Here is a 26,698-nt window from a genome sequence, read left to right as displayed (position 1 = left end):
GAACCTAGCAGGTGGTATCTGTTAGCAAAGCTAAGTTCACTTAGGGAAATGGTTGCCATGGAATCATTTCTTGATAACCACTGTCAGGCCACACACACACACATACACACCCTGCAAAAACCTATACTAAAAGTTTAAGCATATATCCAAGCCAGACTGTTGAAAAGTATCAAAATATGAGAAAAATCCATAATGAAATAAACATGTATTAACACTTATAAGACAATAAAATTGGCACTCTTAAAAAAAGATAAGCAGGCCCTTAAAATACAGGATTACTCAGCTTAAAATTTTAAATGTTGCCGGATAGTATCTCTTCCCCATTCTTAGCCTTGTTCCCTTCCCAAGAGGTCTTTCACATCTCAGAAAAAGTTAAAAAAAAAAAAAAAAAATCAAAGCCATTAGGTAAGATTGAATCCCTGGTCTGAACCATGAAAGTTATCTCTGCCCCTTTCTGTTTCAATATATCACAGGAGAGGGCTGTAGTTACCATTTACAGTCTTAATCAAAGGAACTTTAAAAATTATAATCCCCTTCCCTTTTGTTTTATTCCTTTTCTCTAATTTCTATACTTTCTATACTTCTTTAATTAAACACCCTAAGTGGAGAAATATTTTGTACTCCACTCTGTCTGGAGAGTGCAGACTGCACAATTGATGTAAGATAGGGTAGAAATAATGCTGTCCCAAGGAAAAATCAAAATTATCTCACAATTCTATGGACATCTATGGTTTTACCTCAGGAGAATGTTTTCTAGGATTTTAATGCTAATGGATCTGTGAGTTATGTTACAACTTCATTGCATGTTACTAGATTTAACTCACCTTTCAGGGCTTCTTGTCTTATCTCTCTTTCATAAAATTTCCATGTTGGAAGGAACCCCAAGTATCTTATTTTATATTTCTTCCAAGTTAGAGATTGTCTCCAAACAGCCTGCAATGTCGTCATCCAGCTTCTGTTTGAAAATTTCCAGGGAAAGAGAGCTTGCTGTCCAGCAGGCATCACACACCATTTACGGGAGACTTCAGTTTTAAGGAAGAGCTTCCCTGCAATTTCTAGCCCCTATCCTGGATCAGGTATCTGGTTATGGGATAAAGGCCAGAGTATTTTTTTATCCTGGAGCAGGGTTTCTCAATCTCTGCCGTATTGACACTTTGGGCGGGATGATTCTTTGTTGTGGGAGGCTGTCCTTTGCAATGTAGGATCCCTGGCCTTTTCCCACTAGATGCCAGTAGCACCCCCACCGCCCTCTCATTCCTCCTACCAGCTGTACAATAAATAAAAATCCCTCTTAATGGGGGTGGGGGGCATAGCCCCTGGTTGAGGACCACTGTCTAGAGAATGAGAACATAGCTAGTTTGTGGCAAAGCTTGGGCTCAAACTAGGCTTCTATCCTTTTATTATTATTTCTATACTCACTTAACATAGACTCTGATTTACAAGAGATGGCTTCAGATGTGTGAAGAGGACAGGGACTAGAATCTCCTATTCTAAGTGGTTGTGTATGGTGTCACCTGGTGTCACTCGGTGGACTTGCTTCTATACTGTCACTGTACCAAGTGCTTGCCAGACTGGGGCATTATCCTAGATCTACAAGAGTCTCTTTTCACTAAAATTCTGTGACTTTATATATTACATAATGAGAAGATTTAAAGATGAGGCATCACGTAACCTCTGTGGTTTGGCCTGAACCACTACTTCAGGGGCAGACATTCTGGATCTGGCTTTTGGTTGGGCATTTTGCTAATTTCACACCCTATTGTCCTATTGCCTGCCACTAACTTTGAGAATATGTGTGGATTTTTATTAGAATTTTTATTGTTGTGATTTGATGCTTCGATTAAAAATTTTGCCTAAGTTTTGGGTAGTCTTCCCCAGTCGTATTTTTCTCCATGAGCCCTATTATTTTTGGTGATCACTTTTATGGAATGTGAGGTTTCTCAGGAATGCAGCTATTGTGTTATAGCTGTTATGACTTGTAGTTTTAAAAAGTCAAATAGTGCCAAAAGGCTTATAACAATAGCCCTGGATTTCTGTCTCAAAACCCTTAGAATCTTTTCTTTATCCCTGGTGTTCTAAGATTTCATGATGTCCCTTTTTTGTGGGTCCTTTTTCATTCATTTCACTGGACACTCAGTGGGTATTTTTAATCTGCCTTTCCCTTCAGAAAATTTTCTTGTATAATTTCTTTGATAACTCTCTTCTCACCATTTTTTCTAGAGCTTCTATTAATATGGCAAAAGTGGAAGAAGATTTAAATGAAACTTCCTCAGTTATATAATCCAAACTGTAAAAATAGAAATGAAAGAAGACTGACGCCAAGTGTTAGCCTAAGAGCAGGCATATATTTGTTGGAGGTTTATTGCGAGCAAGTCTTACTGTTATTTGTTTAAATTTTTCAAAAAGTAAAAGTCAAAATAGCCAAAATTACTTATATCATTTCAAAAGCTCATTATTTGCATAATGTGTTTGAGCAAGAAGAAAGTTAGACTGCTAAGAGTTACCAGGAAAGGATAAAATTAGACTATCTGTGTGGGGAAGATGAATGAGAAGGTTGCATTCAGATAGTACACTCTACCAGCCAATGCTGCCATCCCCAAGTTGCTAGGGCTGTGGGCTGATAATTCACAGCATCCTCTTCTCTAGAGAATTCTCCTGGCCAGCCAGCAGCTACCTCCTCTGAATAGCTATGGACCTACCTCTCAGGGCTCAGAACTCAGACAATAAATTACTGACCTGGGAGTAAAAAGGCTGGAGCTTTGCTTCAAAGTGGGATTGATTCAGAGGTGCAATGTGCATGATAGATTTTTCATTGTGGAAGCAGACTGAAAGGAATCTTCAATTGAGACCAGATTCTTCATAGATTTCTTGCCCTGCCCTATCCTGCTTCCTTCCTCTCTGCTGAAAGCTCTCTCTCAATCTATCACTTGAAAATGAATCCCCATCTCGGGTTCTGCTTCCAGACTACCCAAACTAAGACAGCAATTATACTTTTAAATTCAAAAAGCTCCTTTTCACCCCTCAGATTCCTGTTTATAGTATCCTGTTCTTATTATTTGAATGTGATATTTTTAAAGGTTTTTTTCTGTTTCCTGCATTATCTCTATTTTCTTCTTATCTGTTTGCTTTGGTCTCTCCTTCGCAATGAAATCTTTCCTCAAATGTCTGGGGATTTTTTTCTATCCATTCCAATTTAAGGGAGATACACTAAAAATGGTTTGGAAGCTCTGCATGCATAGTGGACTTGTCTTTGATGGACATCACTTGTAAGAAAGTTTAATGGCCACTGGCTTGTCATTAGATATGTTCAGATATTTTGTTGAGTGGTTCAGTTTCTCTGGAGAAGGGTTCCTTTCTCTCTTACCTCGATTGTGGAAGGTTGGTTGCCTGGCAAGTATTCTGGAACAGCGGAGGAAGGGTCTACAGAATCATTATTCAGTAGGTAGCTTTCACTTCAGCCCCTTGTTTTTGTTTGACTGCTCATCCTTACCCATTTTAAGCCTAATATCTTTGCCTCTAGAGCCTCTCTGGATCCATTTTTCTAGGAAATAAACCCAACTATCTCCTGGCAAGAGTCAGGGTGGGGAAGAAGTAACCAAATGTCTGACTCTTATTATAGGGACTTTCAAATAAGCTCCTTGCTTTTTCAGTCTTATCACCCAAGTCATCTTTCCTGGATAACCTCGTTTTTTATTATCACCATCAGTACACATTTCAGTTAGAATAGCTCTTTCTATAATGTTTTATTTACAACCAAAATGTATATAGTGTTTACTATATGCTAGTGCAGATCTAAGCCCTCTGCAAATATAACCCATTTCAATAACAAAACAAACAAATGAGGAAACCGAGCACGGGGTAACTTGCCCAAGTCACATAGCTACAAAATGGCAGTGGCCCAAAATCAGGCAATTGGCCCAAAAGTTTTTGTTCTGAGCCACTATGTGACTGTTGCCTTGTGATGGTGTCACTTGCCACTTCACCAAATCTTCATCATGGCTTGGGGTAACAAATATCTGACTTTTATTGAAGGTAGAATTTCTGTTTCCAGTCTTGTTGCTTTGGGATAAGTTTCAAGTGGAGGAGCTCACCAGGATTTTGGAGTTCCTCCTGTGGTTCAAGTTTTAGATTAAGCATAGTTATTTTCCTTAAAGCCCTAACACCTGGCTAGAGGGACAGTAGTATTAGAACACTATAACTTGGAAAAAAGGAATAAAGTCATCTGACTGCCTGGTAAGTTTCTGGGGCTTTTGATATCCCCTCTCAGACTGGACATGTTATCTGATATTTTTTTTTAACAGCTTTATTGAGGTATAATGGTACTTATATAAGTAAATGATAAATAAACTATACACTTAAACAGTAGAATATGATAAGTTTTTGACAAATAATGGTGAAACCATCAAGAAAATCTAGATAATGTGTATTTCCATCACACCAATAGTTTCTTTGTGCCCCTCTGCAGTCTCCTACTTATATATCTTCCCCCACCAATTCCCACTTTCTTGGGTCAAATTCCCAGGAAACTGATCTTTTTTCTGTCACTACTAATTAGTTTGCATTTTTGAGAATTTTATAAAATGGAATCATAGAATCATAAAGTACATACTTTTCTTTGTCTGTCTTCTTTTCTCAGGATAATTATTTTGCGAGTCATTCATATTTTTGGATATATGCACAGTTTATTCCTTTTTTTTGCTGAGCTGTTTTCCATTGTATGGATATACCACATTTGTTTATTTATTCACCTGTAGATGGATATTTGGTTAGTTTCCAATTTTTAGCCATTACAAATAAAGCTGCTATGAACATTTGTATATAAGTCTTTATGAACACATGCTTTTACTTCACTTGGATAAACTCCTGGGAGTGGAATAGATGAATCATAGAGTAGACAAACATTTAACTCTGTAAGAAACTGCCAAATTGTTTTCCAAGGTGGTCATTCCATTTTACGTTCCCATCAGTAGTGCATGAGCATTCCGATTTCTCCACACTCTCATCAACATTTAGTATGGTCAGTCTTTTAATTTTAGATATTCTGATAGGTGTATAGTGATATTTCATTAAGGTTTTAATTTGCCTTTCCCTAATAACTTATGATTTTGAAAACTTTTTCATGTGCTTATTTACCATCTATATATCTTTTTTTAGTGAAGTGTTGGCTGAATATTTTTTGCCCATTTATTATTTATTTTTTCTTATCATCGAGATTTGAGAATTATTCTTTATATATTCTGGATACAAATTTTTTATCAGATATGTGATTTGCAAATGTTTTCTTTCTATCTGAGGTTTGTCTTTTTGTTTCTCTAAATAAAGTCCTAATAATGAAGTCAAATTTACAAACTTAATTTATTGCTCATGCTTTGGTATTGTATATAAAAATTTTTTGTCTAACTTAAGTTCACAAAATTTTCTCATATATTTTTTTCTAGAAGTTTTAGGTTGTATATCAAGAACTATGATCCATTTTTAACTTGTGTTTATATATGGTGAGAAGTATGGATCAAAGTCCATTCTTTTACATGTGAATATCCAATTGTTTCAACTATCATTTTTTGCAAAGGCTCTACTGAATTCAATTGTCAAAAATCAACTGAACATATATATGTGTGGATGTATTTGTTGACTTTATTCTGTTTCCGTAATCTATTTGTCTATCTTGCCGCAAATACTTCACTCTTTTGATTACTGTAGCTTTAAATAAGTGTTGAAGTCAGGTAGTTTAAGACCTCCATCTTCGTTCCTTTTCAAAGATATTTGGATTATAATAGGATCTTTGCTTTTCCATGAAAATTTTAGAATCAGTTTGTCAATTTCTCCTCAAAAATATCCTAGGATTTTCACTGAGATTGTGTTGAATCTATAGATAAATTGGGGTGAACTGACATAGTAACAATATTGAGTCTTTGAATCCATGGTTTTTCCATTTATTTAAGTCTTCTTTAATTTTTCTCAACAATGTTTTGTAGTTTTCAGTGTAAAGATCTTACAGGTCTTTGGTCAGAATTATTCCTAAATATTTCATATTTTTCAATGTTATTAAATATGATGTTTTTAATTTTTAATTTCCAATTATTTATTGCTAATATATAGCAAATAAAATTGATTTTTGTATATTGATCTTATATTTCACAACCTAGCTAAACTTGCTTATATTTTAAAATATATATTCCATAGGATCTTTAATAGACAATCAAGTAGTTTGTGAATAAAGATAGTTTTGCTTCTTCTGCTACTATTGCTAAGGTTAACCTTAACTATTGTTCTGTCCTAGTCCATAAATTAAGATATGTGGAAACTGAGGTCCAAAGAGAATGAATTCTCCAAGTTCATATTACCCATGAAAAATAGATTCAGAGTTGGACTTAAATTTCCTGACACCCAGTCTGGTATATTTCCCATAAATTACTACAGCCTCTTGGGAATAAGATTCTGACTCAATCTGTCCTAAATGAAAAGACATATACTCTCCTCTTGTCTGAAGCGATCTCAGAAAGGACAGCCTCTAACTCCTACTTTCAAGAATATTTCAGCTAGACAATTGCCCACCTTAAGAGTAATTTCTGAAGCAAATTTTGGGGAAATCTCACAAAAGACTTTGTTCTATCTAGTCCCAAGCCCTTTCTTAGGCCTTAATTGAGTCTACTTTTTTTTTTTTTTCTTCTTCTATAGGCTTTAGGGACTCAACCCACTTTCCCCTCCTTTGGAAATTGCTAACACCCCTCTACCTCTTTGGGTTTTTCTCCTAGTAAGCCTGACTGTGGAGTGAGAAGCTATATTTCTGCTTTCCTCTTTCTTAATGTCCTGAAGATAAGCACACAGACCCTTTTTATTTTAAGAAATTTAGTGCTAATCACTATGGGGAAACAGATGGTAATAACAAAAATAGCATTACCAGGAAACTTAGAAAGGTTCTAGAAATTTTACAAAATTCTTACAGTTGTATTTTCTAGTCCATGGCTCTTGGCTCCCCCTAAAAGGATAACAATCAGCCTTTTGTTTACTGTTTTCATTGTTTGTGGGTGGGGCTCCTCATCCACTCCAGCAAAGCAATTTTCTTCCATACGTGACACTGTTTCTAATCAGAGGATGCAATAAGCCCTGAAGATTCAATAAAGGGAAGCACTGTATTCCCTCAAGTGGGAAGTCTGTATCTCTGCCGCTGTTCAAACTTGGTGATAGCCATAGTCCAGTCCTGGGAATGATTGCTTTAGATATTTCTACACAAGGACTCTGGGGTCACACAGTTGAATTCACACCAGGAAGTCCTGGGAAATAAACACAATTCAGATTCAAAGTTTAATTAAATGAGTTTCCAGAGGCTAGGAAAACAGAGAGACCAATTCTTACAGTTCCCAGAAATTAGTGGATAAGTTTTAGGGTTTTCCTGTTCAGAGGTGGAAAGCAGGTGAGGATTGGGACCCAGTCCAGGGTAAAGACAACTAGAAACAAAATATCCCACATAGTAGACAGTGGGGAGTTACACACAGATGGCTGGAATTGGAAAAAAGCATTAACTTGTGTCAGATAAGAGAAGCCGGTAATGAGGCAGTGATGAAGGAAAGCTGAGTAAGAATGGTAACTCTGAGTTGAACGAGATTGGAGGCAGAGTCATTTGGTGTCACTGATTATAAAGGGTAATATTGAAAAGTCATGCCAGTAGCATGGCAAAATGTCCTTGAAGTCTTTTGACATTTAGCGACATCTGGTTCTGACTTTTCTTTCACCAGGTCTGGCTTAAAGTTGACTTCATTTTGCTAATTGGCTACTTTCTTACGTGGTCTTGGCTCACCTGAACCTGTTGTGTGAGTTCATAGATGGTTAGACGTGGCATAAACACTGAGTGATCCTCTATTTCAACCCCCTCAATTAACACATAATAAAAAACATAGTTTATGAAAAAAATATGAGACAGCATGACATTGTGTTGGCTCCTGAGATATCAGGAAAGAGCATCAAACACATGTCAACAGGCTTTGAGGAGATTCCTGCTCAAGTCCTTTCTACATTGTGGATTCATGCTCTATAACACCTGCCTTCCTTGTGTAATTGCATAGTTCAAAGATCACATGAGAGGATGCTTATGAAAGCTTTTTGCAAACTGTAAAGATAGCAGAAAAATTAAGTAAAGCCCGAGGTTCAGACAACAATGCATTCGCATTTTAAATCACAGGCTGAGTAGTCCCAGGAATCAGAATTTGTAGAATTTGTAGAAGATTATATGTAGGTACACATAAGGAAAAAGAAATGACCAGCAAATACCTGCAAACTAGGGAAAAAGGACACAATTAAATACAATAATGATAAGAATTACCATTTGCTGAATGAATACTACCTTCTCGTCTCATTTCATTCTCACAATGACCTTTTACGTGATCACCTCAATTTTATGAATGAGGAGACTGAGACTCTGAGAGGTTAGGCCAACTCTTCAGGCCAAGCAGGCAGAAGAGGCTGAGACAGGATTGGAACCCATCAGTCAGTCTGACTGTCAGCCCATGTGCTTAACTAACCACACCACCACACCTTTCTAATAAAAGTAAAAGCTTTTGGAGGAAGTTTGGGCATGATATGTTATAAAATGATGGTCTGTGTTCAGTCTACTGCTTCTGAACAGGTAGTAGGCCCAATTTCATAACTTACCAAGAGATTTCTCAAGGTGGGTAAGTACTTACCAAGGTGATGCCCTGGAAGAAAGTGAGTGTGTCAAAGAACAAAGTAGGCTCTCCAGGGGAGATCTCAGTCAAGGGATGAACTAACTATCCAATTACCTGCCATCCACACATTTAAGGAGAAAGAGAAAGATCTCCTCTGACCTACTATTTGGAAAATAAAGTGTGAAGTTGCCTCATTAAAAGGGGACAGTGGAGCCTTCCATTTTACTGATAATTCTTTAATGAGTGCTGCAGAGGCACTGGCCCCAAGGTCAGCCAGGGGAGAACTAATTAAGCTTGGAAATCATCTTAGTGGATTGGAGACACAGAGAAAACCACTTCTCTTCCCAAGCTACTAACTCCCATGCTGGAATGTCTCATTAACATCAGGGTTCTTGTTAGGTGAGACGCAGGGATTTGCTGTCCAGGAGAACACAGCCACTATTTTGAGATTCCAGTGAGAATAGAATTAAGAGGAATGACAAATTCCAGAAGGTGAGGTTTAGTTTGCTAACAGTAGAAACCAGAACTAACAGATTTTGACAAAATTTTGACAAAATCAGTTCCGACTACCAGATTTATTAAAAGGAGATTGAATCTTCTGGGGGCCTGGAGAATCTAGCTTGGTTCTCACATCTTGGGATGGTTGTGAATACTGAATGAATTAATAGAGTGATTCTAAATGGAGGTCTGTTTTGCCCTCCAGGGGGTGTTTGGCAATGTCTAGAGACATTTTTTATTGTCACATTTTTATTGTCACTAGGGTGCTACTAGCATCTAGTAGATAGAGACCAAAGTTTCTGCTAAACATCCTACAATACACAGCACAGACCTCCCCACCCCCCGCCAATACACAAAACAATTATCCAGCCCAAATGTCAACAGTGCTGAGATTGAGAAACCCTGTATCCTGGTCCAAAAAAACCTCTCAGGACAGTACGTGGCACATAGCTAGCTCTCAGTAAGCGTCAGCTATTGCTTTTATTACTACAGAGCCAGCACAACACAGAACTGCTCTGGCAAGGAAACTACTCCTGCTGCTGCTGCCACCAAGCAATCGACTTCTCAACGGTCCTAGTTGTTTAGCTAGGAACTTGATCTGGCTTGTAACTACTCCTGTTTCCCAAGAGAGACTCCTGTATAGTTCCTGATTCTTGGCATCATTAGCTCCTGGGTCAAAGTCTAGTGTTGGTGTATCTGATTGATAAAATGTAGATCACTGATCATGCCTGAGCCGCAAGGGATGATGGAAAAGAGAGTATCTGACCCTTTCAGCTCCTGTAATAGGAAGTGGGACCTGTTTCCCAGCAAGCTTATAAGACGGGGATTCCCCAAACATAGGCAGGAATTCAGTTAGACAAAAAGGATAACAAATACCCATTACACTGAGATATCGCAGTCGGTGACTCTGAGAGGTGATAGAGATTCATTATCACGGAAATTACTGAGAGAAAGAAAAACAGTTATCTTCCTATCTTATCCTAAAACAGTTGAGAGTTTATACTGAGAGAGAGAAACCTCTATTCTAGGCTTTTGTTCTTTTCACTCCACTGAAATTATTAGTACTAAAGTTATTCTTAACACTCCAACCAGTAAATGGTTACTTCTAGCCTATGTGTTAGTAACTTCTCTGCAGAATTTGATACCTTTCACTCTCCCTATTGTTTAAAATTCTTTATTCTTTTGATTTCTGTGATACCCTTGTTAATCTGTTTGGCTGGGTTCTCTTCTTCTGCCTCTCTCTTAAATCCTGCAGTTAATCTAGGGTTTGATCCTTGGTTTTCTTTTTAACTCTGACATGCTCTGGTTGTCCATGGGTTCTACTACTAGCTAAGGCTGAATGATACTTACATTTAAGGACTTGCTGCAGGTGTCTTCCCCAAACCCGGGCCCATAAAGCCAACTAGCTAGTTATCTCTACTTGATTGTCCCAAGACATCTCAACCTGTGTAGAATGGACACCTTTTTTTTTGTTTGTTTTTGGTAAGGAAGATCAGCCCTGAGCTAACATCCATGCTAATCCTCCTCTTTTTGCTGAGGAAGACCAGCTCTGAGCTAACATCTATTGCCAATCCTCCTCCTTTTTTACCCCCAAAGCCCCAGTAGATAGTTGTGTCATAGCTGCACATCCTTCTAGTTGCTGTATGTGGGACGTGGCCTTAGCATGGCCGGAGAAGCGGTGCGTCAGTGTGCGCCCGGGATCCGAACCCAGGCTAGCAGTAGCGGAGCGCGCGCACTTAACCACTAAGCCACGGGGCTGGCCCTGGACACCATTCTTTATCTTTCTCTTCCATCTAGTTTTCCCCATATTTTCTCTCCTGTTTAGTGTTGCCAATATTTGCTAAAACCACCGAGTAAGAAGGAAAATATTCTAGATTCCTCCTTCTTCCTTACTGCCCATAACCAATCAACAATTAAATCCTTTTGGTCCTATCTCTGTTATGTGTTATATCTGCCCCTTCCTCGCCAACCAAAATTATTTGTTTGCACATCTTGTCACCCACATTAGACAGTAAGTTCCTTGAGATCGGGAATATGTCTTACTCAACTTTATATCCACAGAACTGAGAAGTGAGACTATCTGTGTCAATGTGACTTAACTGTAAAGATAAGACTGAAAACCAATTAAAAAAAAAAAGTGCTGTGTGTTTCAGGCCATTCTGGCAAACCAATTTATCCAGGCAGCAAGTTTTCTCATCTGGGAAAACAGTTCTCTTATTGGCAAGATCCTGCTCACTTGGCAAACAGATCACTTATCAGACAACTGTTTTCTCATGAAGAACCTTAAATTTTTATGTCCATCAATATAAAACTATTGTGACATGAATTTTGCCCAGTTCCAACAGCCTCCCACCCTGAAAGATTCACCTTAAACTATTTGAATCCAATCTCCAAAGCCCTGTAAATATCCTTCCCTAACTTCTCCTTCAAGACACAATATGGACTTTCAATGTGATTTTCTCCCTTGCTGCAGTACATTTAGTAAATTCAGCTTTGCCTGATCAAGTTTCTCTGGTGGACGCTGTAAAGGAGTCAACAATCAACAGGCCCGACACTGCCCTGGCACATAATAGAAGCTCAGCAAGGTTTTTTTTTATTAAGTAGGCAGAAATTCGGGTAGGGTGTTGCATAAGAGAAAGGTGGAGGGGAAAGATATGTGTTTTGCTCATCTATACTGAAGGGATCCTACATGACCTGGCAGAGGTATTTCATGGTTCTCATGTAATAAGGAAATGTTGATCTCATTTTAGCAAGAACAAACCCAGGTGTTAAAGGTATGTGACATTTCCTATTGCTCAATCTGAAATAATCATAGACATGAGTACTCAGTATTCCTTACTTTTACTTTACCCCGGGACAGGCTGTCACAAGAAAAATGAGTCCCTGTTGTTCTCCTAATTCCATTTTCTACTTTATTCATCTGTCTCTTCCCAATACCTCTGCTTCTTAATCTAACCTCTTAACCTGCAGTCAAGATTAAAAATTGTTCTAATAGGCTAATCGACACTAAGGTATTACCTTCAGTAGGAGATGTTTGAATCTGAAAACACCTTTATGTTTGGAATAAAAGAATGAATTAATAAGTTTTATTGAATGAGCCAAAAATGAGCTTTACAGAGGATAGGAGAAGGGAGGGGGATAAATTACATAGTTGATCCTTGATATTCTGAAAGAAATTGTCATGAGACCCTAGATCTCTGAATTCACTGATACTAATAGGCTTTGCTATTCCCCCTATGTGTTGGTTTCAAGGTAAGAAATAGTGGACAAAGCAAATCCCCACTGAACTACAGATGCTGAGTTGATGAGCAGTCTGCTTGGCTAACTTACCAGCTAAAATATTCCCCTTCCAACCTCATTTTCCATACAGATCCCAAAACTTTATGCATCATAATTCAAATCCATGCCTCTGCAAAATTACAAATTACTCTGTTATAAACTTTGAACACATAGTAACTGTTGAAACCTGAATATTAAACCAAGGAATGACAAGATTCTACTGTACAAGACACGCTTTTATTTACTCAATTACTTGATGGTAATCTTTCTGAAACTAGAATCCTGAACTTAAAATGTTTTTATTTTCACCTTGACAGCAGGCATGATGCTGCACATAGCAGGTGCTCAATTCAAGTAGTGACTGAAGACATAGATTAATTTCCCGTGGTGAAGTGAGATATAGAGCATGACAACAACTTGCCTCAGGTCACACAAGGAGTCAATAGTGGTGTCTGATGTAGGGACTGCACACAGGGTTTTCCCAGGAAAGTCCCTGTTTATATCCATTTTCCCATTCAGTCCTACTTAGAATTTGCCAGAACAAAAGTATCCAAACTTGGATAGTAAATTATAGGATCCCCCTCTGTCTAACTCTGATCTTCTTTCTCTTTAAATTTGAAACTTATTAATTGGTTGTTTTCATATTTGTTTGGAAAATATTTTTCCTGTAGTTTAAAAAGCAGTTTTGAGGCTAATTTGTTTCTCTGGGACTGACAAAGCATAGAAAGCTAACTCATATCGTGAGAAGTTCTCCCAACTTAGTACAGTGGGTACTTTACCCCACAATTCAGAGGCTGTTTCACACCCATGAACTAATTTGAAATAAAAAACACTTTTTCTACACTTGCCAATCTTCTCTGCAGGTGTTTAAATCATCTTGCCTAATTCTCTATCAGGTTAAGAGAATGGATTTGGCCCTCAATTATTAGAATCTTAGATCTCAATGAGATTGTCGATTTATGAAGTTCGCCAATCAGAATTTGGACATATATGTGTTAGTTTCTGTAGGGTGTCACATAGAAGGGACGTGAAATTACCTGATAGATCTTGCAAGAAACAGTGTGAATTTGTCAACATTTTTTGTTTCTAGAGGAAAAGCTTCCAAATCTCTAGTTTATGCTGAAGCTCATGATTGGCCTGCCTGAGCCAATAGAGATAAACATTTATTCATTCACACATTCAGTGAGTATTATTCAGCATTCGCTATGTAACAAGCACAATTCCAGTTTCTAGCATGGATAAAACAGAGATGGATAAAACAGTATCAGTTTTCAAGTATCTTTTGATACACAGATCGAGCTGAAAAGCTAAGGTTTTATTTTCTCAAAGAGAAGCAATTGAAAGGAACGAATATTTTAGAGCTATACAACTTTAAAAGGGCTCATGTTCATAAGTTTCCAGATAATCTCCCATTGACCCTCAAAGGATACCTACAAAAGGCAAAATCGTCTTTTCTGGGAGGGTTCTCTTAGGAAAATATTGTGGCTTAGAAATTATTGTCAATTGCATTTTTGTTGCAGAGGGGAAAAAACCGTTTTTTGTTTGTTTGCTTAAAGGTGTAGAACATCAGGTAATTCTTAATGTGGAAAGTGACTCATCAGATATCATTTTGCTGTAATTATGGCCTTCACCAAAGACTTTATCTATGAAACCAAATCATTAGTAACACTCTCCAGTGTGGTAAATCCAAAATGCCACTTGGTCACTTACTCCAGTGTATAACAGCTTTTAATGGGAGTAAATATTTCTTAGTGACAAATGTTAAATCTCCTTCCTTGTGTGAGTGCTAGGTCTAATTCTCTTGTTTTTGACTCAGTAGAGATGGAGACAATCTGGCTGCTCTCCTGGGAAAAGAGTGTTAAGGCTTCCATTAATTAAACCAGTGGCACATTTGTTCATAAGACACTGAATTATACCTTAGGAAATGAAACGTGTTTGCAATAAACAGAAAAGTAACAATTCCGAGATATATAAAGACCAAAAGCATAGTCCAGGCAAAAAAAATGCAGTGGGAAGAGGGAGCCGGGACAGGATCTTGGAGAGCATGAGACGCGCGGTGGGCGCTGAAGCAGAATAGGAAGCTCGACAGAAAGAAGTCAGGAGGGGAGAAAAGCAGCGTGGAGAAACTTTCATAAGAGGAGGATTTTTAGGGCAGAATTTTATTTATTCTTAACCTCAAAGATCATATGCTACCTAAACACATTTATTAAATAATTATGATCATAATAGATTCTTATTAAAGAAAACATAAATTTAAAATTAAAGAAACATAAAACATTTAAGATAGAAAGAACAACAAAATTACCTCTAATTACATCATCCCCTTTCAGCCACTATTGATGTTTTAGTCTGGTTAATTCCAGACTTATTCTGGGCATTTTTAAAGCATAGTTTCAATCAAGTCTATATCATGTGGATTTTTTAATTTAACGTTGCAATAATAAGCATTTTCCACATTAATTATGCATGTATTTTATTCCATCAAGTACATCTACCATAGTTTTATTTAATAATTCATATATAGTTATACCTTAGAATAATTTCACATTCGTTATTATTATAAATCTTTTTGCTGTTAACAGCTTTCTACATAACATGATTTTTCCATCATGTAGTCACTTAGAGGCGGAGCATGGTGGAGCGGACACAGCTCAGACTTTGGAGTGAGATAGACCTGGTTTTGATTTTCAGTTCTGCCACTTAGAGCTGTGATCTTAGGCAATGTCTCTAACTTCTCTTGAGCCTCGGTTTCCTAAAATATAAAATGAGCGTCACTATGGTTACTTTGTAGTACTATTTTGAGAATGAGAATTAATAATTACAAAGCGTGAAGTGCTGAGAACACTTGCTGGCAAGTAGTGGATGCTCAATAAATAATAGTTACCATTGTCAATATTGTTATCAGTATTAAGCTTGTTATTATAAGGCTCTCCTTGGGGATAAAGGGAAATATTGAGTAAAACAATCTCTTAGAAGGTGGGGAGTATCCTGTAAGGAAAACATGATAAATAAATTCAGAGACGTTTGTAGCCTGATTTTGTAGGATTTGAGTGTCTGCTCAAATCCTGCTCAAGCTTAGCCTCTGGGAGCTCCTCTTAGCTCCTTTTCCAGGAGCTATTTATGACTCTAGAGCAAGAGAGTGTTTTTTTTTTTTTTTTTGTGAGGAGATCAGCCCTGTACTAACATCCGCCAATCCTCCTCTTTTTCTGCCGAGGAAGACGGCCCTGGGCTAACATCCGTGCCCATCTTCCTCCACTTTATATGGGACGCCGCCACAGCATGGCCCGCCAAGCAGTGCGTCGGTGCGCGCCCGGGATCCGAACCAGCGAACCCCGGGCCACCGCAGCGGAGCGCACGCACCCAACCGCTTGCGCCACCAGGCCGGCCCCGCAAGAGAGTGTTTTAATGAAAGTAATATTTTGAGGAAATCCACCATTAGTCTTGTTTTTTCTCCAGGTTAAACAAGCCCCATTACTAACCTTTCCCTATTAGACCTTATACTTTCCAGACTAATCCTTTGAATTCTCCCTGTAGCTTTCCACTTATGTAGATGTAACTTCTATTTAAATAAATATGACTCCGTCTTCCTCAAGTCCCTACCCAAAATTACATAACTCCTAGTTTGGGACAGAAAATAAAAATTTGAAATTGCCTAACCACACCTCAGAAAAACAAAAACAAAAACTCTATAATTGAACCTGATTCCAAATCTTTGTCTAGCAAAATGAATTAAATGGTTGAGTCCTGAAAGGAGACTGCATAAAATACTTTGGTAGGTATTTTATAACTGAAATCTTAATATATATGTTTTTGCATTCATGAAAGTCTTTCAAAGATTTATTCTCTCAATTACCAATCAAAAGAACTCATAAAGGCAGAGCCAGTGGCCCAGGCAGGATTAGAGCTGTCTGAGAAGACAGATGCACTCACCACAGCCTCTGAGTTTTAAACATCCTCACTCGTGCTCATTCCTGGACTAGGTGACAGCTGACACACAGAGTGGCTCACGATGAACAATTTAGGTTTTTAAAAAGCCACCGTCCTCGCTTCTTGGGTTTAATTAAGACTGAGACTAAATGGGTTGATTCTTAAATCTTGTAAGAAGTCAGAAACTCAGTTCCTTTAAGGAAAAAAAAAATAGTGAAGAACCTAAGCAAGTAAAATTTTTAAAAAGCCATTGAGATGCGCTTTCTTTGTTTCTTTTCAGAAAGAAAGAAGAAAATAACAGTTAAGGGAAGGACATGACCTTATTCAAATTTTGGCATTTTTACTGAAATCTATAAACATTGTTACTACCTGCTTGGAATTAGATTTATTTCATTTCCTTCCTAGGAAAGAATGGCAGCTGTGAAGGATATTTGTTTGTTTGTTGGGTTTTTGTAATATTCTTAATGGTGGCTTTGAATGGCCTCGCCCTCTCTATATCAATTTCCTTTTCCACGGATATATCACAACTGTCATCAAAGTATTTAAAACAATATTTACAACATTATAATTGAACAATATTGTAATTAAACAATATTTACAATATTGTAATTAAAACAATTTACGATATTGTTTTATATGTATTATTATAGATATTAAAACAATATGGGCTTAGGAAATTAACACTTAGAAGTCATATAAAATACCTTTTCATAAAAACAAATCCCTTTTTCATTTTCCTAATATTGAAATAGAACTACATCATTTTCTTCTTAAACTCATCTTCCATTGAAGGTGTGTCCTAAAACTTCAGATGTGTTTTCCTGTCCTCCCGTTTATCCTACCATTAATTATTTGTAAACAAACATTTAAATACACTAAGGGAACTTCCATTTAAAGGTATCCAATGTTGAATTCCTTTGTAATGTTCATCTTTAATAAAGCAAAACAAGTGAGGGAAAAATGGCCAGAACAGGGCACAGCCTATATCAGGAGGATGAAGGAGGGGGCACGTGTTTGGGGGTTAGAATTTGATGTTTGATGTTTGAAAGGAGCCATGGCAAGGGGATATGTCAATCCTGTAGGTCAGTGTTTCTCAACCTTTTTTTTTCACATTATCATCTCCTGAAGCAATTTTTTGCCTTTGTAGGCATTTTTTTTCCTATCACTGCCCCCTCCTGTTGAAATTTTAATACCATAGATACATGTATATCTGTTTTCATAATATATGTACATCTGTGCTTTATACATAAGAAGAGTAAGAGTTTTTAATTCCTTCCCGTGGTTACTCCCTTGGGGATGATATTGCTCCCACAGAGAATCCATGTTCTGTGTAAGCTTACTGTGCTTAAGAGCTAAACTGTGCAAATATCATGGCATAAGAGGAATTGTGTATAGCATAAAGGCTTGGCAGGAGTCAGGATCGATGCACTATTTGAATGGAAAACATCAGCACCAAAGTCCTTTCTTTTTGGGTTGTTTGGAGGAGGAAACTCCCAGTGTTCTTTCAGTAGAAACTGCCAGGTGCTATGTTGGCAGCACGAGGGTGGGTTTGAGTTCATCTCCTGTCCACAGAGACAGGGCTTTCCCATCACCCATGAGATCCACTCATTCACTCCACTATTGCTTATTCATCAGCCTCTGTGTTGGAGGTTAAGGTGGTGTTTACCACCTGGCGGTGGAAAAGTTCACACTTTCTATAAAATCAGAAGAAATATGTCATGTACTGGTATTGCTAATAGAGTTTTTCAAGTAATCCTACTCATTAGACTTTTACTGGTGCCATTTCATATGATCCAGGTCAATTATTGCAGGGGTCTTTTTAGTAGTCTTATATATCAATTTAAAAAGTTAGACTTTTTCCAAAGAGAGATTTCCTTAAAGAGCGAGAGGTATGCTTCAGGTTTGCTGTGTGCTATGGGTTGAATTGCGTTCCCCCAGAAAAAAAAGATACGTTGGAGTCCTAACCCCCAGTTACCTCAGAAAGTGACATTATTTAGTGACAAGGTCTTTACAGTGAAAACGAAGTCATTAGGGTGGGCCCTAATCCGAGATGACTGATTTCCTCATTAAAAAAGGAGAAATTTGGACACTGTATTAGTCTGCTCTGGCTGCCATAATAAAATACCACAGACAAAGTGGCTTAAGCAACAGAAATTTATTTTCTCACCGTTCTGGAGGCTAGAAGTCCAAGATCAAAGTTCCATCAGGGTTGGTATCTGATGAGACCTCTCTTATTGGCTTGCAGACAGCCATGTTCTTACTGTGTCTTCACATGGCTTTTCTTCTGTGAACATGCAGAGAAAAACAGAGGTCTTTCTCTCTCTTCCTCTCCTTATAAGGACTCTAGTCCTAACAGATTATGACAACATTTAACCTTAATTACCTCGTTATAGGGCCTATCAAATACAGTCACGTTGTGGGTTAGAGCTTTAACATATAAATTTTGGAGGGATACAATTCAGTCCATAAAAGACACAAAGACAGACGCACATAGAAAGAAGATGATGTGAAGACACGTGGACAGAACACAGCCATCTAGAAACCAAGGAGAAAGGCCTAGAACATGTCCATCCTTCACACCTCTCTGAAGGAACCAAACTTCCTGACACCTTAGTTTTAGACTTTTAGCCACCAGAATTGTGAGGCAATCAATTTCTGTTGCTTAAGCCATCCAGTCGTGGCACTTTGTTATGGCAGCCCTAACAGACTAACAGAGCATGCTTCTCATAGTCTCATAACGTAGAAACCGTATTAGCTTCATGGTTATTACACTGAGACACTTGAGGCTTAGCTCAAAGGAGCAAAATTAAAAAAAGAAGCTAAAGGGCTGGCCCCGTGACCTAACAGTTAGGTGCTCACGCTCTGCTGCTGGTGGCCCAGGTTCAGATCCCAGGCGCGCATCAATGCACCGCTCATCAGGCCATGCTGTGGTGGCATCCCATATAAAGTGGAGGAGGATGGGCATGGATGTTGGCCCAGGGTCAGTCTTCCTCAGCAAAAAGTGGAAGATTGGCATTGGATGTTAGCTCAGAGCTAATCTTCCTCACAAAAAAAAAAAAAAGAAAGAAAGAAAGAGCTTAAGTCTTCCAAAACAAATTTTGAAAGTTTTTATCAGACTGATATTAGGTCCATCATTCAGTTTTAGGCAAAACTACATTCAAGCTTTCCTGTTCCTGTGAATTGTTATCTATCCTTCTGGCATTTTGGAAGAAGTGGCTGTGAGGACAAAAGAAAACTAGAAGCTTAAACTGAAAAGCCAGATGAGGGTCGACAGAGCCAGTGTGGAGAAGAAGAAATAAGTCTGCATGAATGGAGTGGGAATTGGAGATGAGGTTGATTTAAGGATGCTGGTGAAGATAAAGAAGCTTTGGAATGGAGAAATGAATAAGGGTCCTGACAAGTAGTGAATTATCTGAAGGAGTGGTAGTGAGAGGGAAATACATTTCCGGAAAATTTCCAGAGAGCATAAGGATCTGATGGTGAGGACAGGTCAGGAATGGGAAAATGAGAGGTCAGTAAGTGAAACACACATTGCATACTCCCAGTAAAGATTATTTACCTCTTTCAAGAGCAAATGTTCCTAGCGGCTGATGAGACTAAATTACTGGGATTCTTGGATTCCCTTTAGCAAAATGCATTTTTTTCCTGCTTTAGCACTCTTTTTGCTTAAGAGACAACCTTTCTAGTACTAAGTCATGGAGCCAGAATTGACTGATGTGATAGTGTAGGATTAACAGAAACTGACATAACATGGCATGGGTTCAAAGATTTGAAGAGGAAATAAAATGACTTTTAGCCATCTTATACAACTCATTTTTTTGTAGTAATCTTTACAGGTCTTCTAGAGGTCTCCTAATTCCATTTTTCTATGTCTAATAGAAAATATTTTTCCCACATTATTGCTACATTTTTTAAATTAACATTTCCAAAGATCCAGATGTCTCCATCTGATTGTGCTGTCAGACAGCAGGTTTTTAGCCCTGTGTTTCAACATGTTGGATTTTCAACACTCAGAGTAGTTTTTTTTTCTTTTCTTTTTTTTAATGGTGGTTGCTGCAATAGGACACAATAGAAGTTGTTTGCTTTTGCTAAAGTAAGAGAAAAAAATGGAGGAAAATCAACCATTTTTTTTTAATGCTAGTTTTTTCTTTTAGAAGATTGTTTGTTACTGATGATATGGCAGAAAACATATTGCTGTATTAACAAGGTCACGCAGTCACAAAATCCTATTAATGTGGAAAATGACAAAACCAAGCTGTGTGGTGACAAATAAGGCAAATTCTCACCTTGTATTCTTAAGATTCCTTGTTCAAATTCATACGGATGGCAGGGAAGCTGAGAACGATTTCAAGAGACATGCCTGACTCTATAAAAAACATAATTCATATATCATCAGTATTGACTGTTTTCTAATTTTATTTGTTTTTTACTTTTTGCAAAAGTAATGGTAGCAAACTAAACCAAGAAATATATTTTCTAATTTATATTCATATAAAAGACTTATCTACAGAAGTATAGAGGAACCTGCTGCGTACAAAATTTCAAAATAAACATATACATTCATAATATCCTTGACGTTTACTTTTTTTGGAACTAAAAGCACCAAATACTTATTTGCATTTTGAACGATAGCAAACACATTTTAGATTTAGTTGTCAATTTAATGAAGCTTCAAATATTGATTTTAGCAAAACAGTAAAGTAGGAAATAAAAATAAAAAGGATCATTATAATGGTGCCCCAGAGGGAATAACTATGGTCACTTCAGTCAATGACAAACTGATTTTAGTGGTATGGACTAGACAAATAAAAATAAAGATTGCCTTGACTTAACTTACACTGGAAAAGAAATCTTGCAGGTTTATGGCTTCATAAATTGTTCTGAATGTTTAACATCCCATGAAGAAGAAACAAACAATGAAGATACTTCATTCAAGAATACAAAACCAGTATACTCAGGCAAAAACTTTGTAATTCAGATTTAACGTCTTGTTATCCATGTTTGCGTTGCTAAAGGGCCTTCTTTGACTATTCTCAAAGCCTTTCCATGCAGACATTACTGAACATTTCTGGATTTTAAACACCTCCAAGTCTGTCTGACTTCATGGCATTTTATCTAACTGAAACCTTTGTACACTACATTATTTCTTTTAATGCTTTATGACCTCTTGTTAAATACAGATACATTATACACATTTTGAGAATAAACTGTTCTTGCATGTAGTGGTAACTTAACTGTTTGGATCCACCGAGCACTCTCATTTCTCATCAGAAAACATCAGGAAAATTAAAGTTAGATGCTTTACTAACTATAAAGTTGACATAAAGCAGAATCACAGAAAAAATTTATGCATTTACATCTATATGCCATCAGTAATAAGCATCCTATGGAAGGTTCTCTTGAAATCTAGGAATGCTTCAATCCTGTCTTTCAACTGAACTGGTAATTTCTCAATGAATGTAGCATAATGAGAGGCCTCACATAGGTTAAACCTATAACAACTCTGCTCTCTCTCCATATTCAAAGAGAATTTCTGGAATGAGAAAGAAAGGATGGTGTTATAGCTTTGGTTATTTTACCTATGTCACTGCCTCAGTTACTGATTTACCCACTCTTGTTTTTCATACAAAAGGTGCAGTACCTCTTAACAGGACTTTTGCTATTGCTCCTATCTGGAATATTCTTACCATGACATTAAATGTATCTGAGATCTAACCTTCCCTAGAGACAGACCCATGTGAAACTGAATTTAAGTGACCTATGATACACTTCCCACTCCCTGGGCCAGTAATGTCTTGCTCTCTCTGTTGCCTTAGACCACCTATTTGTCCTTATTATAGACCACTTGTTTTCTTTCTTTTTCTAAGGTATTTATCCTATAGCTTTAGGTTACTATGTAAGACCCTCAAGATCAAGAATTTCAACTTATACACATGTTCTTTTCCATGTACAAAGCAGCATACACTAAATACACTACACACTCTTCTCATGAAAAATGCCAATCATTCTTCAATTTTTGCTTTGGTTATTGAGAGGTCCCAAACTAAATCTATGTCTTATATTTGTAAATATATAGGCACCCTTGCCTCTAAAATTCTATTAAATTTTTTCCCCCTGGATTGGGCTGATTTGTATTTTTATTGATTCCACAATTTAACCTACTGATAATATATTTCTAATTTTATTATGGTATCTCGTTTGTGTCAAAGATAGATGACTAAAGAAATAAAGTAGAAGATTAATAAATGCTCGTCGATGATTCATAAAAAACTCTTTGTAGACTACTGTGCTAAGTTGTTTTGGAAGTTGGTTCCTGTTTCCAATAAATTCAATCTCCCAGGAGAGAGCAGCTAGAGACATACAAAAACTCCAGATTAAGAAACAATATTATACATGTAAGAGCAAATGATTGTACTAAATGGATTCGGCCTAAGGAGGGAAGGACGGCTTCACTGTGACCTGTAAAAAGGGCTGTGAAGGGATGTGGTATTTGCCTGGTTCAATTTGAGGGAAGACAATTTATGAGATGGAATTAGCATAAATCAAAAAAAAAAGATTCAGAAAAGAACATATTTGAGGTTCAACGAGTTAGAACCATCCCCAATGAACTGAGAATAAATAGGGTTGGTGGAAATACATGATATTAGTTATTAAAATAAAATATTCAAACAAACCATGAATTAGTAGATAGAAAAACTGTAAAATTGATGAATAAATTCAAGAACTGGTTCTTTGAGAAGAATAATACTGTCGATAAACCTCTTACAAAGATCATTGAAAAAAAGAGATCAATTAAAGAAAACAATGCTAGAATGGAAAAGTGGATAAAATCACAAATACAAAAGAGCTTATTTCAATGAAAATAAGATACCATCTGCTCAATCAGAAAATAAATAAAATTATGGGCCGGCCCCGTGGCTTAGTGGTTAAGTGCATGTGCTCCGCTGCCAGCAGCCCGGGTTCGGATCCCGGGCGCGCACAGACTCACCTCTTCTCCGGCCATGCTGAGGCCACGTCCCACATACAGCAACTAGAAGGATGTGCAGCTGTGACATACAACTATCTACTGGGGCTTTGGGGGGAAAAATAAATAAAATTATAAAAAAAAAAAAGAAAAGAAAATTATAACGTTGCAATAATTAAATAGGGACAAATTAGCACAGGAATAAACTTATAGATTAACGAATTTAGGAAAAAACATCCATAAGGAAGTCTAGATATTCATATAAATGTAATACTTTATAAAGATGGCAATTCAAATCAATTAGAAATAGAAAAATTATTCAATAACTAGTGTCAAGCTAGACTAATCAGTTATAAAAATATAGTTAGATATTTTTTCTCATACTATAAACCATGTAGGGAAATGAATAAAATTTTAAAAAATAAAAATGTTAAGTTGTTTAAAAATTATAGATGAGTGTTTATACATTCTTGGTATAGGAAAAAGTCATTCTGAAAATGACTCAATTTCTACAATAAGCTAGCAACAATCTTAAGACAAATAAGCAAACAAAAAGCAATGAAGTCTATTCAGAAAACAACAGAACAAGAACTGCTTTGTATAAATGGTTGAGGAAGTAAAAACCATTTATAGCCTCCACTTTTTAGTTGCTAAAAATCTGAAGAATGTGGCATTGCATGGAATACACACACACATACACACATTTGTTTTGGAAATGTGTTTTGGGATGTGTGGGTGTCTATGTGAGTGCATAGATAAAAGTGTGCACAGACATATACAGATACACATACAAATATATTCCTAAGAGCTTTTATTTACAACCAAAAGAAATGATTCTAATATAAATAGAAGAGGAACTTTTGAAAGGGTACTGCATGGGTCACCAATTCCCTAGGAAGCTTGGACGACAAAAGGTCAGGAAACAACTGCTAAGTGGTACAAACCATAGCCAAAATCGTGCCATAGGAGTCTTCTTCGCAGCCACCACTGCCTCTGGAAACACTCTCACTGCCACTGCTGGAAAGGATTCTCCTCTGTCCTTGCTTCTTTGCATGACATCTGATTGGCCAAGCCTGCATTTTGGATCCTGGCCCTGCCTACCAGGAGAGTAAGTGAAACAGCTCTCTGATTGCAACTCCTGTAGTGGGAGGCAATCAGGACTCTCACAATGACTTATCCCTCAAAAACAGGAAGAACCATGGATTTATAGATTTGCGTGTGAGTGTCCTGTGAGTGTGCTTGTGTATGTGTGCTGAGAGAGCATTTGATATTATTTTATGTGTAAATCATGCTGTCAATGACATTCTGTCTAAAACATCATGTACATTGATTTGGTAAGTATTTGGAAGGTATACACCAAACGTCATACCGTCAATGACATTCTGTCTAACATATCATGTACATCGATTTGGTAAGTATTTGGAGGGTATACACCAAATACATAATTGTGTTGCGTACAAAAGATTTTTCCCCCTTCAGGAATGTGTAGTCTTGGAGATAAGACTAGCCTATATGAAATATCTAAGGAATACTATGCGACAGCATGTATTAAGTTTTGCAGTAATTGATACAGTTGATAATTGCTGGAGAAGCTTAGAAAAGAGAGAGATTTAAGTGATTGAAAAGCTGAGATGGCTTCAGAAAAAGTACTAATTTGAAACGGACTTTGAAAAATGGATAATATTTATTACATATCGCCTATTAGTCTCTCGCTCTCTCTGTCTCTATCTATAGACATCTATAGTTATAGATATATGTATGAATGTTTACATTAGTAATTATGAATATGTCTTCATCCAAGATAGGATACACTTGGTTATTGAGTGAGTTAGTTGGATAGTAAACAGTATCTAGCTCATTTCATGGGTAGATTCAATTTTTCTCAAATAATCCATTGATTTTAGTGATAAGATCTTCAGCTAAAATAACTCCAATTATTTTGTAAATAAACTTTTTAATATAGTATTTGTACATGAAGAATAGTCTACAAGTTATAAGTGTGTACATCTTGACAAATTTTCAGAAAATGAACAGACCATATAACCACCACACAGTTGAGAAACATAACATTTCTAGCCTCCTAGAAGCCCCAGTTGCGCCCTCCGTAATCACTGCCTTCACAAAGGCAGCCAACATCTAGACTTCTATCACCATAGAGAGTTTTTTCTGTTTTTGAACTTCATACAAATGGAATCATCCAGAATGTCTTCTTTTGTTCTAGCTTCTTTCACTCAGAATTATATTCATGAGATTTATCTATGCTGCATGAAAGTGTTTATTTTTCCTCATTACTATGTAATATTCTGTTGTATGAATACATCACAATTTATTTATTCATTCTATTCAGCTCAATTTCATTGTTTCCAAATTTGGCTTTATCAGTATTGCTGCTGTGAACATTCCTTTTTGGTGAGCATATGCTTATTTATCTTTTAAGTAAATGTTTAGGAGTGAAATTTCTAGGTCATAGGATACACATGTTTTAAGTTTTAGTGGATATTACCAAATGGTTTTCAAAAATGGTTGCTTGAATTTACACCTTCTCCAACTGCGTGTAAGGATTCTGTTCTCCAAATCCTTGCCAATGTTTGATATTAGTAGTTTGTTTTCGGGTTTGTTTGTTTTGATATTTACCATTCTAGTGCTTGTGTAGTGGTTTCTCACTGTGGTTTTAATCTGGATTTACTAAAATTATTAATGAGTTAAAGCACCTTTTTGTATGTTTATTGGACTTTTGTATACCCTTTGCTTTTTTTGTATAATGCTTGTTCAAATATTTTGGCCATTTTATCGTTCAGCTGTCTGTTATTGCTGTATGGTTCTTTCCATATTCTAAATGAGTCTTTTTTCTGTTATTTGTATTGGAAATATTTTCTACTTTCTATGTACCTTTTCACTCTCTTAATTGTGTTTTTTGATTAACAAAGTTTCAATTTGATTGAGGTCCAATTTATCAATCTTTTCCTTTATGGTTGGTGCTTTTGTGTGTATTGGTTTGTGTGTGTGTGTGTGTATGTTCTGCTTAAAACAAATGGATAGCCAATTGACCAAGCATCAATTATGGATGAAACCATAATCTCACCAACATGCTATAGTGGGATTTTTTCACCAACCAAGTGACTGCATTTTTGTGAGTCTCTTTTTAGTCTATTCTGTTCCAGTGGTCAGTTTGCACATGCTTTCTGGCATAGAAAACTACTCACCTCTTTAGATGGCAAATGATAAGGAATCAACTTCCAGGCAAAGATCAAATCCAGGGCACTCTCAGGGAACATGGTGTACAGACAACGCCAAAGGTGTCGTTGTAAAGTCCTTCTCCCACCTTTTTCCTCTAATCAGTTGTTAAGTATCTCTGGAATTCATACTT

Source organism: Ceratotherium simum, chromosome 11, assembly GCF_057802395.1.
Source record: "Ceratotherium simum simum isolate JZ-2026a chromosome 11, ASM5780239v1, whole genome shotgun sequence".
In the NCBI taxonomy this organism is placed as follows: Eukaryota; Metazoa; Chordata; class Mammalia; order Perissodactyla; family Rhinocerotidae; genus Ceratotherium; species Ceratotherium simum.
Note: the sequence above shows the minus strand (reverse complement) of the source record.